Source organism: Leopardus geoffroyi, chromosome D2 (genome assembly GCF_018350155.1).
Source record: "Leopardus geoffroyi isolate Oge1 chromosome D2, O.geoffroyi_Oge1_pat1.0, whole genome shotgun sequence".
Lineage (NCBI taxonomy): Eukaryota > Metazoa > Chordata > Mammalia > Carnivora > Felidae > Leopardus > Leopardus geoffroyi.
The window spans coordinates 71395369-71409260 of record NC_059334.1 but is presented as its reverse complement, the minus strand read 5'-3'; the positions used below and the strand labels follow the sequence as shown (position 1 = coordinate 71409260).

Genomic DNA, 13892 nt, shown 5'->3' with positions numbered 1-13892 from the left:
GAGCCAAAAACAAACAAACAAACAAAAAACCCCAAACCCAAACGCTACGACATCTCCATGCTGAAAATCCCATTCTCGCGTGGTGAATAATCACACTGCTAAGAACACAGTAGGCACTATAGAAACACCTGGACAGTTGGGTATCAGTCATGGTTGCCAACACTGAGTTCAAAAAACATGGGCCTCACCAGAGCCTCCTTTTCCCGGGGTGGGGGGCAGATTGCAAGTTCATCCTCATCCCAAGTGGGAACAAAGACAAAAGGTGTCTCACAAACTTCTTGCTATGTGATTTAAGGAAAAAGCACCACATTCACTCTGCGTCCTTTGCGGGATTCTGAAAGGTCTAACAACTGCATTAGATTTTTAAAAATGAGATGAAAATAAAGCAAGAGAGAACCGTAACAGACTATTTGAGAGAAATAAGGCAGACTTAGGGGATATCCTTGACCTTCTCAGTTTGTCTGAGCTGTCCCTCAAACAGGGACAGCTTCGTTTCTAGGAGAGACACAAAATGGCCCAGAAAGACCATGGCATGAGCCTTCTAGCACGTTGTTGTAGCCCGTTTCATCCTGCCGTGCATCTGTGTTATGCACGTGTGTGATACTTTCACAGAACTGAATATAGCTTCTATCCAGAGATTCAAGGGTATCGATCATCTTGGTTTTCTCCTTACCCCCTAGCATTAGTCCCTTACTTACTGCATGGGAACCTGAGTCTCCTGAAATGCAGGCCAGTTCACTCTACAACTTTGCTCAAAGATGTCAAGCCTGGCATATTGAGCCCGTAGCTGTTCTGTCAGAAGCTGGTTGTTTATCACGTGCTCGGACATGCACGGAGCTTCCTCTGTACCCTCCTTCCCCCCAGGACACTGCAAACAGCCTCGTTCCAGGTTTCCACGCCATGCTTTAGGAGTGTGACAGTCCCAGATTGCTGTCTGACACAGTCACTCAAGTAGAAGACTCCTCCCATTTTTTTTTATTTGATCAGAGGAGAAAGCAAAAGTTCAGAGCAATTCCAGGTCTTGCTCTAGCATGCTGATATTTCTTTCTTTCTTTTTTTTTAATGTGTTTTTTTTTAATCTATTTTGAGAGAGACAGAGAGAGAAAGAGAGTAAGGGAGGATGGGCAGAGGATGGGCCCGACACGGGACTCAATCTCATGTACCGTGAGATCATGACCTGAGCAGAAATCAAGAGTTGGCCACAGGGGCGCCTGGCGGGGCTCAGTCCGTTAAGTGTCCGACTTCAGCTCAGGTCATGATATCGCGGTTCGTGGGTTCGAGCCCCGTGTCGGGCTCTGTGCTGACAGCTCAGAGCCTGGAGCCTGCTTCGGATTCTGTGTCTCCCTCTCCCTCTGACCCTCCCCCATTCATGCTCTGTCTCTCTCGGTCTCAAAAATAAACATTAGAAAAAAAAAAGAGTTGGCCACTTAACTGACTGAGTCACGCAGGTGCCCCTGCGTGTTGACATTTCTTAAGTTTCAACGAATCTGTGTTAATTCCAGGTCTAGAATCCGGGCCGCTACCTGCCCACAATGATCTCTATTACTGAATCCCTGGAACCTATGAATGTATTACCTTACTAGGCAAAAGGGACTTTCAAATGAGATTAAGGATTGGGGAGATGGAGAGATTTTTCTGAATTATCCAGGTGAGTCCAATCTGATCACATGGATCCTTTAAAAACAGAGAACATTCCCTGTCTGTGCGGAGGGGGTGTGACTGCGGAAGGAAGGGGCGGGATGGATGTAATGGGGGAAGGACTCAGCCCAGCGTTACCGGTTTTGAAGATGGAGGAAGGGGGCCATGAGCCAAGGAGTGTGGGCAGCTTCTGGAAGCTAAGAAAAGGCAAGGAATCGGTTTCTTCCTTAGCATCTACAGAGAGGAATTCAGTCTTGCCAACACCTTGAATTTAGCTCAGCATGACCCATTTTAGGCTTTTGACCCAAAGAAGCGTAAGATAATGCAACGCGCGTGTTGTTTTCAGTCACTAAGTTTGTCGTAATTTGTTACAGCGGCATTAGGTGACTGACAGACCGCCCTGGTCCAGATGGGCAGGCCCTCAAAAGATACAAAGACAACCAATTCTTCATAATAACTAGGCACTTGAGAATTGTTTATAAATCACGTAATCGGGAGATCTCAGCTACCTGGGGCTCCTGCAAAATTTGTCAAGGTGGTAACGGAGTTTCTCCGAATGGCTGAGGATTTACTCATGTAAGACCCCAAATGTTTTTTATTTTAACCATTTTGTAAGATGAGCATTTTTAACTTTTAAGAAGTTTAAAATTTCACATTTTAAGTTGAACATTCAAGTTTAACATTTTACCCTTAGGGGAGATGAATGTCTTTATAAATCAGAGATCTATATTATATATATACATACACATAAATATTTCTTCATCTACATGGGTATATACTTATATATTCTTTTCTACTTAAGCAGAATACATTAAACTTTATTTAACATTTTTGCGCCGCGTGGGAGGATTTCCTATTTTGAGCATTAGTTCCTACCCAATACTATGGCATCACCGTTGTGGCTAAGTACTGGAAAACGACCATATGTGGCAGATTTTCTGGAATGATTCCACTTTTAAATATTCTGTCCCACCTTCCTTATTCTGGCCAGATGACCTTTCCTGATCTTCTGCTCAGGTACCCCTGTCCTATAGCTGTGTGGCTACTTGCCTTCAAAATAATCGGCCCCAGGCTAGCGTGCAAAAGGGAATTCTAAATCATACGTTTGCCTTGAATACATTAAAAGGAAATAAAAATATTTTTGCAGTTTCCTGCGTGTTACCTTTCGGCCCTGATAATGAATTTTGTGCACAAACTTTGTAGTTAATCGTGTCATCCTTATCGGGCTGTTGGCATGATGACGCTAAGTAAGGCAGGAAGTTAACTGGCCAGCTTGTCAAGCAGTCGATCTGTAACAGGGCCATGGGGAAAACTCAGAATCCCTTAGTCTCTCCCTGTTCCTTGACCTGGTGAATCTACCCTCTTGCTTTCGACTTAAATAGCAACCCCAGTGCCTCTCCTGGGGGGTCCTTTAAACAAGACTAGAGCCACCGCCCAAACAAACCAGCGTGATTATGGTTTCCCTTCTCAAAACAATATTTCCTTTCTAAATCCAGTCTCGGAAAATCTAACCCAACACAGGCCTCCAGGCTCCAACCACGACCATCTTCAAAAAGGCATACGAGATGTTCCGTTTCTCAGTCTGGTTGCAGCAGCCAAACTCACCGCCTGCTCAAATGACTGAGACAGGAGGCCCCTTTCCAGGGGGTGGTGTGGCTGGAACCAGCTTTGTAGCCAAGGCCTCCCAGCTTAGTGGTCCTAGCCCCCCGAGGACCTATTTGATTAACTGCGCCACTCCTATGGTTACTAACCGCTCTTAACACAAAGAGGGGTCAGTAAGGCTGTGGGGACGAGCTGGCGTTTCTCTGAACTCACTTAGCTAGGGTAGAGAGGGAGGGGGTGAGGGAGTGTGTGTTTGTGTGAGTCTGTGTGAGTGTGAACCGGGTGGGACCGTGTACGTGCGTGAACCGGGTGGGACGTGTCTTTGTATCCGGGAATATGAATTGCGCGAGTGCATGTGTGTATTACATGTGCACGCATGCGCGCGTGTGCGATCCCACGTGCCACCGAGGGGAAAGCGAGACAGAGACGGAGAGAGGAAGCCTAGCAGGAAAAGAGAACCCACGGAAAAAGACAGAGACACAGACACGTGTAGGGACAGACATAAAGAATGAGTGAGTGAAAGACGCAAGGAGAGGAAATGAGCGACGGAGGGCAGAGGCAGGGGGTAAGAGCGCAGAAAGAAGGAGACAGAAGAGGAGAGACCGGAGGCACGAGCCCTGCCCATTTCCCGAGGTGAGAAGTGCCGTTGAGGGGACGGGACAGAACCGGAAGCTCCCGGAAGGTTAATGTCATTCCCTTGCCATTTGTCTGTCTTCTGGTCGCAACACTGCTGTCTTCTGCGCCGCGGTCTTGTCACCCAGCCTCAGCCCCCGTGGTCCGGGACACCTAAAACGTCATTGTGGAGCTGTGGGTTTATTATTATTATTATTTTTTTTCTGATAGCTTAGCAACATCAAACAAAGGAAGTCACGCTAGCCCTGTGCCTCAACAAGGCAAACGGTCTGTGCCCCAGCCTGGGTTCCTCCCTCCCAGGACACACGTGGATGGAGCCGAGCCGGGGGCCAGAGGGGCTGAAGAGGCAGAGACCTGAGTCTGGGAACAACGAAAACCCTGCCTGGAATTCAGTGCTGAGCAGTGACTGAGGAGAGGGGCTGACGTGGGAAGGGGTGTGGCTCCAGTGGGAGCCTTCTCATGCTTATGGGACAGGCCATCTGCCTGGGGACTGGGGAGGGTCTCAGGCCCAGCTCCCCCACGGACCTGCTGTGTTACTTGTTTTCCTGTTTAGGCCCGGATTCATTTATTTATTGTTTTCATGTGCCGAAGATGGCGTGGCACGGGATCAGTGGTCTCCAAAAGGCTCTGGGGATTCCGGCGCGTTCCAGGGAGCTCCCTCAGGGCCTGTGGACGAGGGTAGTTGAGTGAGCAGGGAGCCAGCTGTCCCCCCCTGCACCAGCCTGATCGGCCCCCCGCTTGCGTTCTGCCTCGGTTTGAAGACGGCTGAACAAAAGCAAGCGGGAAGCCCCTTGTGCCGGACCATGTCCCCATCCCTGCCGGTCCCGACACTTCCCACTCCAGAGCGTGGAGAGCACCGCAGGGACCCTGGGACAGAGGAGGCAGTGCACTTTGGCAGAGGAGCAACTCATTTCTTTCATACGATCAGGGGGTCTAGACTCTTCTCGGCTGGGCCCCAGCGCTGGAAACTCCCCCACAGAGGCTGACTCCTGGGGACTAAGGCACGTGTGTACACGGGCTGAAGGAGGTGGAAGGGTGCACCCCACCCTGAAGGGCATAGTCTCGTCACTGGAATTTCTGGGTTGGGCAAACCATTCATTGATATCGTGTTCAGCCATAACGAAATAAAGAAGGTACTTCCTTGAAATGAGGGCTACCTTGATGATTACAAATCCTGCCAGAAACCAAGGGAAACCCAGAGGAGATGACTCATCGGGTTAGAAGGTCAGATTCAAGCTCCATCGGATGGCAGTGGCCGTTCCTTTCTGCCAGCCAGCTGCGCTCGCTGCACCCAGGCCTCCCAGCTGGCCCGTCCCCGCTCTGCCCGTCCACGCCTCACTCGGGCCCACCCACTCTGTCAACAAGCAGGTGCTATCCCTCAGGGTACGTCATCGAGGCATATGCCATTTCTGGGCTCCTGAGCTGCCCCCACTAACGTCACAGTGGCTTGCCCTGTGCCTTGCGTCTTCCGGAAGGATCAGAGGGCAGGCAAGCGACGGGAAAACCAGCCCTCCTCTGTTGAGTTCTCTTAGTGCTTTCCTCTTGGACTGGGGAGCAATGAGGTGGGGAGTGGGGGACGGGCCTGCGTGCGGAAGCTGGGGGGAGGGGGAGGCATTCGCCATCAGATGGAAAAATGACCAAGTGCTCAAAAGCCAGGTGGACAAATCTGCCAAATCAGTAGAACGACGTCCTGTTCCGTCCAGAGGGTACAGCAAACACAGATGGACAAAGCACAGTGGTAATTACATCTCCGAAGAAGATGCTAAATATTTCAAGGCCTGCCTGGTGCTGATTCATATCAGAGGGAATTTTATGATAGTGGGTTTCACAGGCAGGAAACTTGTGTAGCGAGGTATTTCTTTCCTCTCTCTTAAAAAGTGCTGCGTCCATGTCGTACCGTGTAGCAGGTAAGGGCTACGTTCCCTTTACGTAAATCATCAGCACCTTTAGCTCAGCCTGAGTTCTCACACTGGGTCGTTCTTCACCGTGGCTGCCTCGTGGCCAGGGAAATCTCTCCATAATTGGACCATAGTTGATTACTGTTTCCAGGGGCAACCACTTCAGATTTCTAGCATGTGGGTGGTTTGCACACATGAGTCACGCAGGTGTTAATGTTCCTCCAGAAGAACCAGCCGTGTCCTTTTACCAGGGCCTGCCAATCTGCTCACTGGGGAGGCTTGCCCCACCACCGCAGGGGGCACAAAAGGCCAGCCCCTTGCCCCAAAGGACCGCGCGGCTGCCACCTGCAAACACTCCAGTGCCCTTGTGCCTCAGGTCACGGCTCACCTTTCCTTGAGAGCGATTCTTGCACTGCCCTCCTCAAACTCCCTCCATAAATCACGTGCCTCCAGGCCCCGTCTCAGGCTCTGCTTCTGTGCGTCTCTAGATCAGTGGCCCCAAAGAGCTGGCATTCCAGGGTCTTTCCCCTGGTGCCATAGATGGCTCCCGACCCAGTGTGGTTTCCCTAGTTCTTCTAGAAGCTTGCCTGGGCAGCAGAGGCTGATTGTGGTGGCCCTGCTCCAACACAGGGAGGCAGCAAGTCACATCGCTGGAAAGCGCTCTGCCAGTTGACCTTGGCCTCGGCAGGTGAATTCTTCCTAGGAGGCATCAGCAAGGCAAAGTGTTTCAGATCTGAGCGCCACAGAAGCAAAGTGGTGGCCAGAGACGGAGCCCGTTGCTTTGTGTAGATGTGCAAAGGGCTGCTGTGAATGGGGTCTCCCGTACCAAACTACACCTGGGTCTTAGTCACTTCTGGCTGCTGCCACAGAATACCATAGACCGGGTGCCTTGTAAACAACATTTACTTCCCACAGTTGTGGAAGCTGGGCAGCTCATGATCAAGGTGCCGGCAGATTCAGTGTCTGATAAGAGTCTGTTTCCTGGTTCACGGACCACTGTCCCCTTGGAGGGTCCTTACATGACAGAAGGAGCGGGGGGGGGGGGGGTGCTCTAATGTCTCTTATATAAGGGCACTAATCCCATTCATGAGGGCTTCCACCTTTATAAGCCAATTATCTCCCAAAATACCATCACAATAAGGGAGTAGGTTTCCACATGGGGATTTGGCAGTGGGTGGGGGGTGGGGGGACACAAACATTCACTCTATAGCAGGCTGTCATCTGAAATTCCACTCTTAGAGATTTAGTCCTTTATGTTGAAACACAATGTGACTTCTTCTATTGTCAGCTATTAGCAGCTTTGTGTGAATTAGTTTGTTCCGGGGTCCAATGTGACAGTTGGTCCCAGCAGTCTTGGACGGGGGGAGGGAGGAAAGTCAGGACCAGAATAAAAGCTTGGACGAGGGCACCTCTGCCATGGGCCTGGGTGGTGGGAGAGGGGCATCGCCAGGGCTGGCTTCTTCCTGGATTCGCTGACAATATTCAATCTGGCAATTTCAAACTGAATCGCTGGCAATTTCAAACTGACAACCCCAGTTTTAAACTTCCCTCCCTCCCATATCTCATGGTCACGCGCGATCACAGACACAGAGGAGGACTTAAAAATGCATGCTCTTCAACAAAAAGACAAAGACTGTAGGATTCCACGTCCATGAGGTCAACCTCCTAGAAACGGAGGGGAGAGTGGGGACTGCCAGCGGCTGGAGGGAGGGGGATGGGGAGAGCTGTTTAGCGAGTATGGAAGGGTTCTGGACGTCAGCTGCACCAGCAGCGTGAGTCTACTTAATACCGCTGATATGTGAACTTAAAATGGTGACAGTGCTAGATTTTACGTTATGTGTGTTTTGCCACAATTAAAAATGCTTTTCAAAGACCATTTGGGCTTTTCGTATCGAGGACCCTCATGTAATAGCTATTTGTTGACTCGGTACTCGCAGAGCATACGCCTTTTGTGAACTCCCGAACCTAAAGCTCAAAAGCTGAACACAAACCAGCAGAAAGGACCTAAAGAGCCTCAGAAGATGTCCCCCAATTCTGCCCTGGTGAGGCCATTCCCAGCCTGTCTCCCCCCATTTCTGGGCTCTTTCCCACCAGGGCCCTGCCCACGCTTTGTCTCTCCAGGCCCTGCCTTCCGTGCAGATTCCTTAAGGCCCTCGTACCTTCCAGGGTGGTAACTTCTGCCTCCCCGAGACACATCTTTCCCATTTCTGTCACTTGTCATGGCTCTCCTCCATGACATGATCAGCAGGAGGCCTAGAGTTGGTGTTTGGGTATGTACAGAACTCTTGGCCAGGCCGGCGGGTGGGGAGGGGTGGGGTTGGGGGGGGGAAGTAGAAGGCATCGGGGAAAGGATAGCGAACACATGAATGGACAGTGAACACACTTCCTGAACACCGTTGTTGTTTTTTCCTGTCTAGTCCGGGCTTGTATCTTTTACTTCTCAGATTTTATGTGTTTGGGTCCTTGCTTGTACTCTCATGAAGTGGTGGGATGCAATTTAGTTCATCAAATTCAGCAGACCTTGTTGGAACCCACTGTGTCCAGAGTGCCATTCAAAGGGTCGGGAATGGCATCTGCACCCGAGGTGTTATGGCTTGGGTGAAAGGAAACGATGATAGCCCAGTGAGTCGGTCTTAGGAGAAGCTCTCACTAAGCATTAAGGGGTCTCCAGAATACATGAGTTGGGAAGTATGTGGCTCTTTTGCTCCACTTTTGATGACCAGTATATCTCCAGGGGGGAAATCCGTCTGACCTTTGGGTCAATGTGTAGGGATGTCCCGCATATCCCAGAGCACTTAGCATTCCTGCTCCCAGGCACCAAATGCTAGGAGGATCTCTCCATCCATGGTTTCAGCAAGTGTCCAGAAGGTCCTCATACATTTCCACGTGCTTCTTAGGTGGCCATGTTGCCAGGCTGAGAACCAGTGGACTCCAGGATAGACATGGAATTCTCCCCATATGTAGCTCCTATATGTAGCTTTCCAAAGGACGTGACCCTCGGGACTCTTAGACGTCCAAGCCAGAACGAAGATGACAAAGAGGGGATCAGATATGGTGGAAGGAGTGCTCAGGGGCAGCGGGGGGTTGTGCTGTGAGTTCTAGCCACCCCTCACCCAAGCCTAAGCCACCGGGATTTCCAGAGCAGCCCTCGAGAGTTTTGACAATGTCTTGATGTAGTTGGGAGACCCAGGGGGGCTGACCTCTGACTCCATGGGCTAGGGTCTAAGTGCTGTGGGAAATTGGAAGGCCAGAGAGGACTAAGTGTGTCAGAGGTGTGGGGTGCGAGCTCCCTGCTCCCCACAGCTGTGGGAGCAGAAGAGCTGCTATGGGGCCATCTTGGGTCTTGTGCTACATGACCAGCTTGGAGGGGCCAGGAGACCCAGGCAAGGGACACTGGAGAGATAACCTGGAGGAGGTCAGGATGGCCTGATGAAGAAGGCCGCTGAAAATAAGGATCTAACCATCCTGTTAGGGAGCTGCAGGAGAGAGGGACCAGCAGGCAATTTCTGAAAGGGCCCCACAGGAGCATCAGCCTAGACTCTGCCAGGCCAAAAAGAAGACCTCACTTAGCTCCCATTGGAAGAGGAGCTCCCATTGGAATAGAAGCTGTCTGCAGCCTCTGCTTCTCTGCTCCCTCCACCTGGCAGGTGAGTGAGGACAGAGTAAAGATCAGAAGAACCGTGCCCCCCCCCATGAGGCTTCCCACCCCAAATAATGTCATGCTGAGAAGGAGGAAGGACATTCTGTTTACCAAATTGAGTCTGTTTGGGGCTTCAAGGGACTGTGAGAGGTGGAAAGCCCTGAGCAACTGCTGGAATTTTCACCCAGCTGCAGATGAGGACCCTCACTGGATAAAATTTAAAAGAGACAATACAGGAAGAGTTAAAGTGTTTGATCACAATCCAAATGTCTCCGGAGTTTAGGTAGGTTTCATCTAGATTAATTTCAGAATAATCACTCTAACTCCACTCCCTTGTGCTCCCTGTAAGCTGCTTCATGGGAACGCGGTCAGCTTGCTTAGCAGGCTGCAAAGACCTTGGCAATGGCACAGGTTTTAGAATCATCCCCCCCGCCCCATTCAGGCAATTAGGTCTTACCAGTCTTCATTTAGTTGAACAGTGCCAGCTTCTGTAATTAACATATTGTCGTCAACTGGAATGTCTGCCGGGCTGAAAAACGCAATGTGTAATTTATTGTGATTGGTTTTCAGTGAATGGGGTAGAAAAAAAGTAAATTAGCCATAAATTTAGAGAGATGGCACATGGTGAAACTTTATGGGAACTGCAACATTAGCAGAGAAAAGGCCAGCTCCCAAGAACACACAAGAGGAAAATTATACTTCCCGTGAAATGCCACCAGATCCTTGGAGTATAGCAAAAGCTGGTGTCTGAGGACTGGTGCTTCCGTTTTTCTAAGGGAGAAAGAAATGACATGGTGAAGGCTCTGGGATCCTCCGGGATGAAAAGGGCTACACAAGTCACAGGCACTCAGCAAGAAGCTAACAGAAACCCATCAGAGTTGTCTGTGGGTCATGCACATGACTTGCCAGGAGGCTTGGAGGCAAAACCCACTGGGAAGTTTCCGGCTTTATCTTTAAGCCTTGGCCGGTGCAATTATGGTGTCTCAGTCAGCTTGGGCTGCTATAACAAAACACCATGGACTGGATGGCTTAAGCAACGTACGTTTATTTCTCTCAGTTCTGGAGGCTGGGAAGTGCAAGGTCAAGGTGCCAGCAGATTTGGTTCTTGGTGTGGGCTTTCTTCCTAGCTTGCAAACGGCCACCTTCTCGCTGTGTTCTCACACGGCAGAGAAAGGAACATCTGGTATCTAGTCCTCCTCTTGTCAGGGCACTGTCCCATTATGGGGACTCTACCCTCATGACCTCATCTAAACATTAATTTCCTTTCAAGAGCCCCACCTCCAAATACCATCACAGTGGGTTTTAGAGCTTCAGCATATAAATCTGGTAGGGGGGAGATAAACATTCAGTCCATAACACATCGTAACCCTCCTGGGGCACAGATAATAGACCCTCTGTCCGATCTTCTCTGTACTTCACCTTGCCCAACACCCAGCCGAGAATGTAGATGGAAGACTGAGCTGGTTCCTTTTGCACAGTCCAGCCTTCCAGGAGACAAAGTCAGGGGAAGAAAAGAGCCTGAGCAGTAGCGTGACCAATGAGGACCTTCAAGTATTATTTGCTGGGATGAGTGTGTCTGTATGTGTGTCTTGTTCCAAAAAAGACTTAAGGTGTTTGCAATGATGAAAAAAAAAAAAAAAAAAAAAAAAAACCATCGGAAGTCGGTAAGAGAAATGAGGTAAAAGGACAAGGATAGAGACAAAATACAGGGCCAAGCCTTAAAATAGAAGGCAAATTAAATCTCTTTTGCTTAACTAGGGAAAAGTGCCATGTTTTCTGGGAAGCCAGTGGCATTCTGTTCCATCTCTCTTTTAAATGAAGAGTGAAGCAGTGTTAGTCTCAATTTAGGGGCCTGCATTTTGATGAGTTCGCTATGCTTTGGTTTTTGTTTGGTTCCCTGACCTTCAATCTCCATTTCAATGAGAAAAGCAAGTTCCATCACAGCCAGTGGGTATTCTTGTGGTTGGTTGCCTTCCTCTGGGGATCTTTGGGTGGGGACCTTGGCAACTCACAAGGGTAGCAGAGGAAGTCAGAGGTTAAGAAAGAATCAGCCTGTGCCATAGAGGAACTCCAAAAAAGAAAATTCTGGAAGGAATATCCATTTTACCTCCAGCATTTAGATGGCTCAGGAGTTAATGATTTTCTAAAGGGGAGTAAGACTAGGTAGGCATCCTCCACTAGAGCTAAAACCTCCAGAAGTAAAAATAGGATTATCAGGATAGTTGACCTAACTTTTTTCCTTTGGCCGTGTAGGCCCGGTGAAACAGAGCAGGGCTTATTCAATTCTGTGATATTTGTATTTGATGGAACAAAGGCTGTCTTTTCTTTTAACCCCAAGTCTTGTTTGCCAAGCTTGTCTTTATTTAAATGCTCTGTGTTAATAAGCAGTAGCTCTGAAGGCTCACGTAGACCAGAAGGGTCATTTTCAGCTGCCAGTATTAAAATAAAAGAAAACAAACGAGAAACGGGGAAGTCGCACAAGTATTATATTAATACTGTCTAATGATTCCCCATCATCTACAGGATCCAGTCCAATTTCTTAGCCAAGGATGCAAGGATTTGCTACATTGACTCTTCTAAAATGTTTTCCTCCAAAAACTTCCCCGAAGGGACCCTTTGCTCCATACAAAAATCTTTGGTTTCTTAGATCCCAGACCTGGCACTGAGCCCCTCCTTCTTCCCCGCTTCTTCACTAGCAGCCCGTAACCAATAGTTTATAGCCATTGATGAATGCCATCAATGACATGCCATCAATGTCATGAATGCCATCAGTGACAGCTTCCTGGCCTGTCAGCCTCTGAGAAGCCAGGAATCAGCTGGGATTACTTAGAAGACTTAAAGTCAACGGAACCACTTGAGACGGATGTTGTTATGGGCTGAAGTGTGTGCCCCTAATTTTCACATGTTGAATTTTAATTCCTGATCGCCAGGACCTCCGAATGTGACTATATTTGGAGATAGGGCTTTTAAAGAGGTGACTGAGTTAAGGTGAGGTTGTTAGGGTGGGCCCCAATCCAGTCTGACTGGTGTCCTTATCGGAAGAGGAAATTTAAACAAATAAAGAGACACCCGGGCTGGGAGCACACACAGGAAAGGCCATACAAGGACACAGCGAGATTGCAGCCATGTGCAAGCCAAGGAGAGAGGCCACAGGAGAAACCACACCTGTAGACACCTTGACCTTGGATTTCCGGCCTCTGGCACTGTAAGAAATAAACTTCTCTTGCTGAAGCGCCCCAGTCTGTGGTGCTTTGTGATGGTGGCCTGAACGCACTGATGGAGATGACCTCTGTAAAGACTGTCCTTTGAACTCAGGTTCATTGCAATCGTTTTTGCTCTCAACCCATAACGATTTTTTTCCGTGTCGTTCATTTGAAAACTAAACCTGAAGTTTAAAAATTATATTGACTCTTTGTAATGTATTATTTTCCCTCCGATTCGTCAGTCATTAACCAAATCTTTGAGCCCTACTATGCACTGTTCTAAAACAATGAGAGCCCCCGATTCTCCAGTTCAGCTACGAAATCTGCCACGGAAGCAAATGCAGCCCGGGGCACTGTGGGGCTTGGAAAAGCGTGATGAGTTTCGCGGTAGAGGTCATCATTTTTCTGATTATTCAAGGAATTAGAATTGTTAAAGAATTTGGAAAATACAGAGAAAAGCATGACTGTAAAAATAGAAATCACTCACAAAATTACTATGTGGGAAACGTCACTGTTATGAGTTTGAAGAATTTCCTTATAACCTGACTTTGAAAATATGTGCTGGGAATACTTTCCTAGATTGTGAAATAGCTCTTTAAAACCATTTTTAATGCTGTAATAACACTCTATTGTAGACTTCCTTAATCTATTTATTTTACCATTCACCTGACATCTGACTTTTCCCTATTATTATTATTATTATTATTGCTATTATGCTATATTAAGGAGCCTGGCTCATTAACTCTCCACATAAATCTATTCAAATTCCTGGTAGTTTCCTTGTGATAGATTCCAAGAAGGGAACTCTAGGATCATGGCAGATGAACTTTGAAGTTCTTGGTGGACATAACCAAACTGCTCTTCTGGGGTAATTGCATGTGCTGGATATGGTTTTTCCTATAAAATAATCAGGTACATGCTACGGGTCCTTCTCCTGCTTAGATTGGATAATCCTGAACTTCAAAGAAGAAAAATCTTTAGAAGGTAGTCAGAAAACTCCTGCACAATATCGAAGAGTTGACTACAAGAAGTGTATATGTGGTGTTGCATTTTAATCTGTGACACAAATCATTAAGCTTGTCATAATCAAGAAGCAATACGGAAAAATTGAATTTTTTTTTTAAAGTCTAGGATTTTAAATCTAGTACAAAAAGTAGGAGGAATTTTAGAAGCCACCTGCCAACTTTATGGATGACAGAACTGCAGCCCAGGGAAGTGGATTTCTTAAGATCGTGTAACGACTGGTCAAAGAATGGTATTGGCATTCATGTCTCCCGG

At 48.3% G+C, this 13892-nt stretch overlaps 1 long non-coding RNA gene across 1 annotated transcript; it reads left to right on the top strand.

Annotated features, from left to right (window-relative positions):
* Positions 1 to 1384: 1384 nt before the first annotated feature.
* LOC123577101 lies at positions 1385 to 7645 on the top strand. Its single transcript, XR_006701716.1, has 2 exons — positions 1385 to 3873; positions 4084 to 7645. It is a non-coding gene; the product is annotated as an uncharacterized LOC123577101 (long non-coding RNA).
* Positions 7646 to 13892: the final 6247 nt, after the last annotated feature.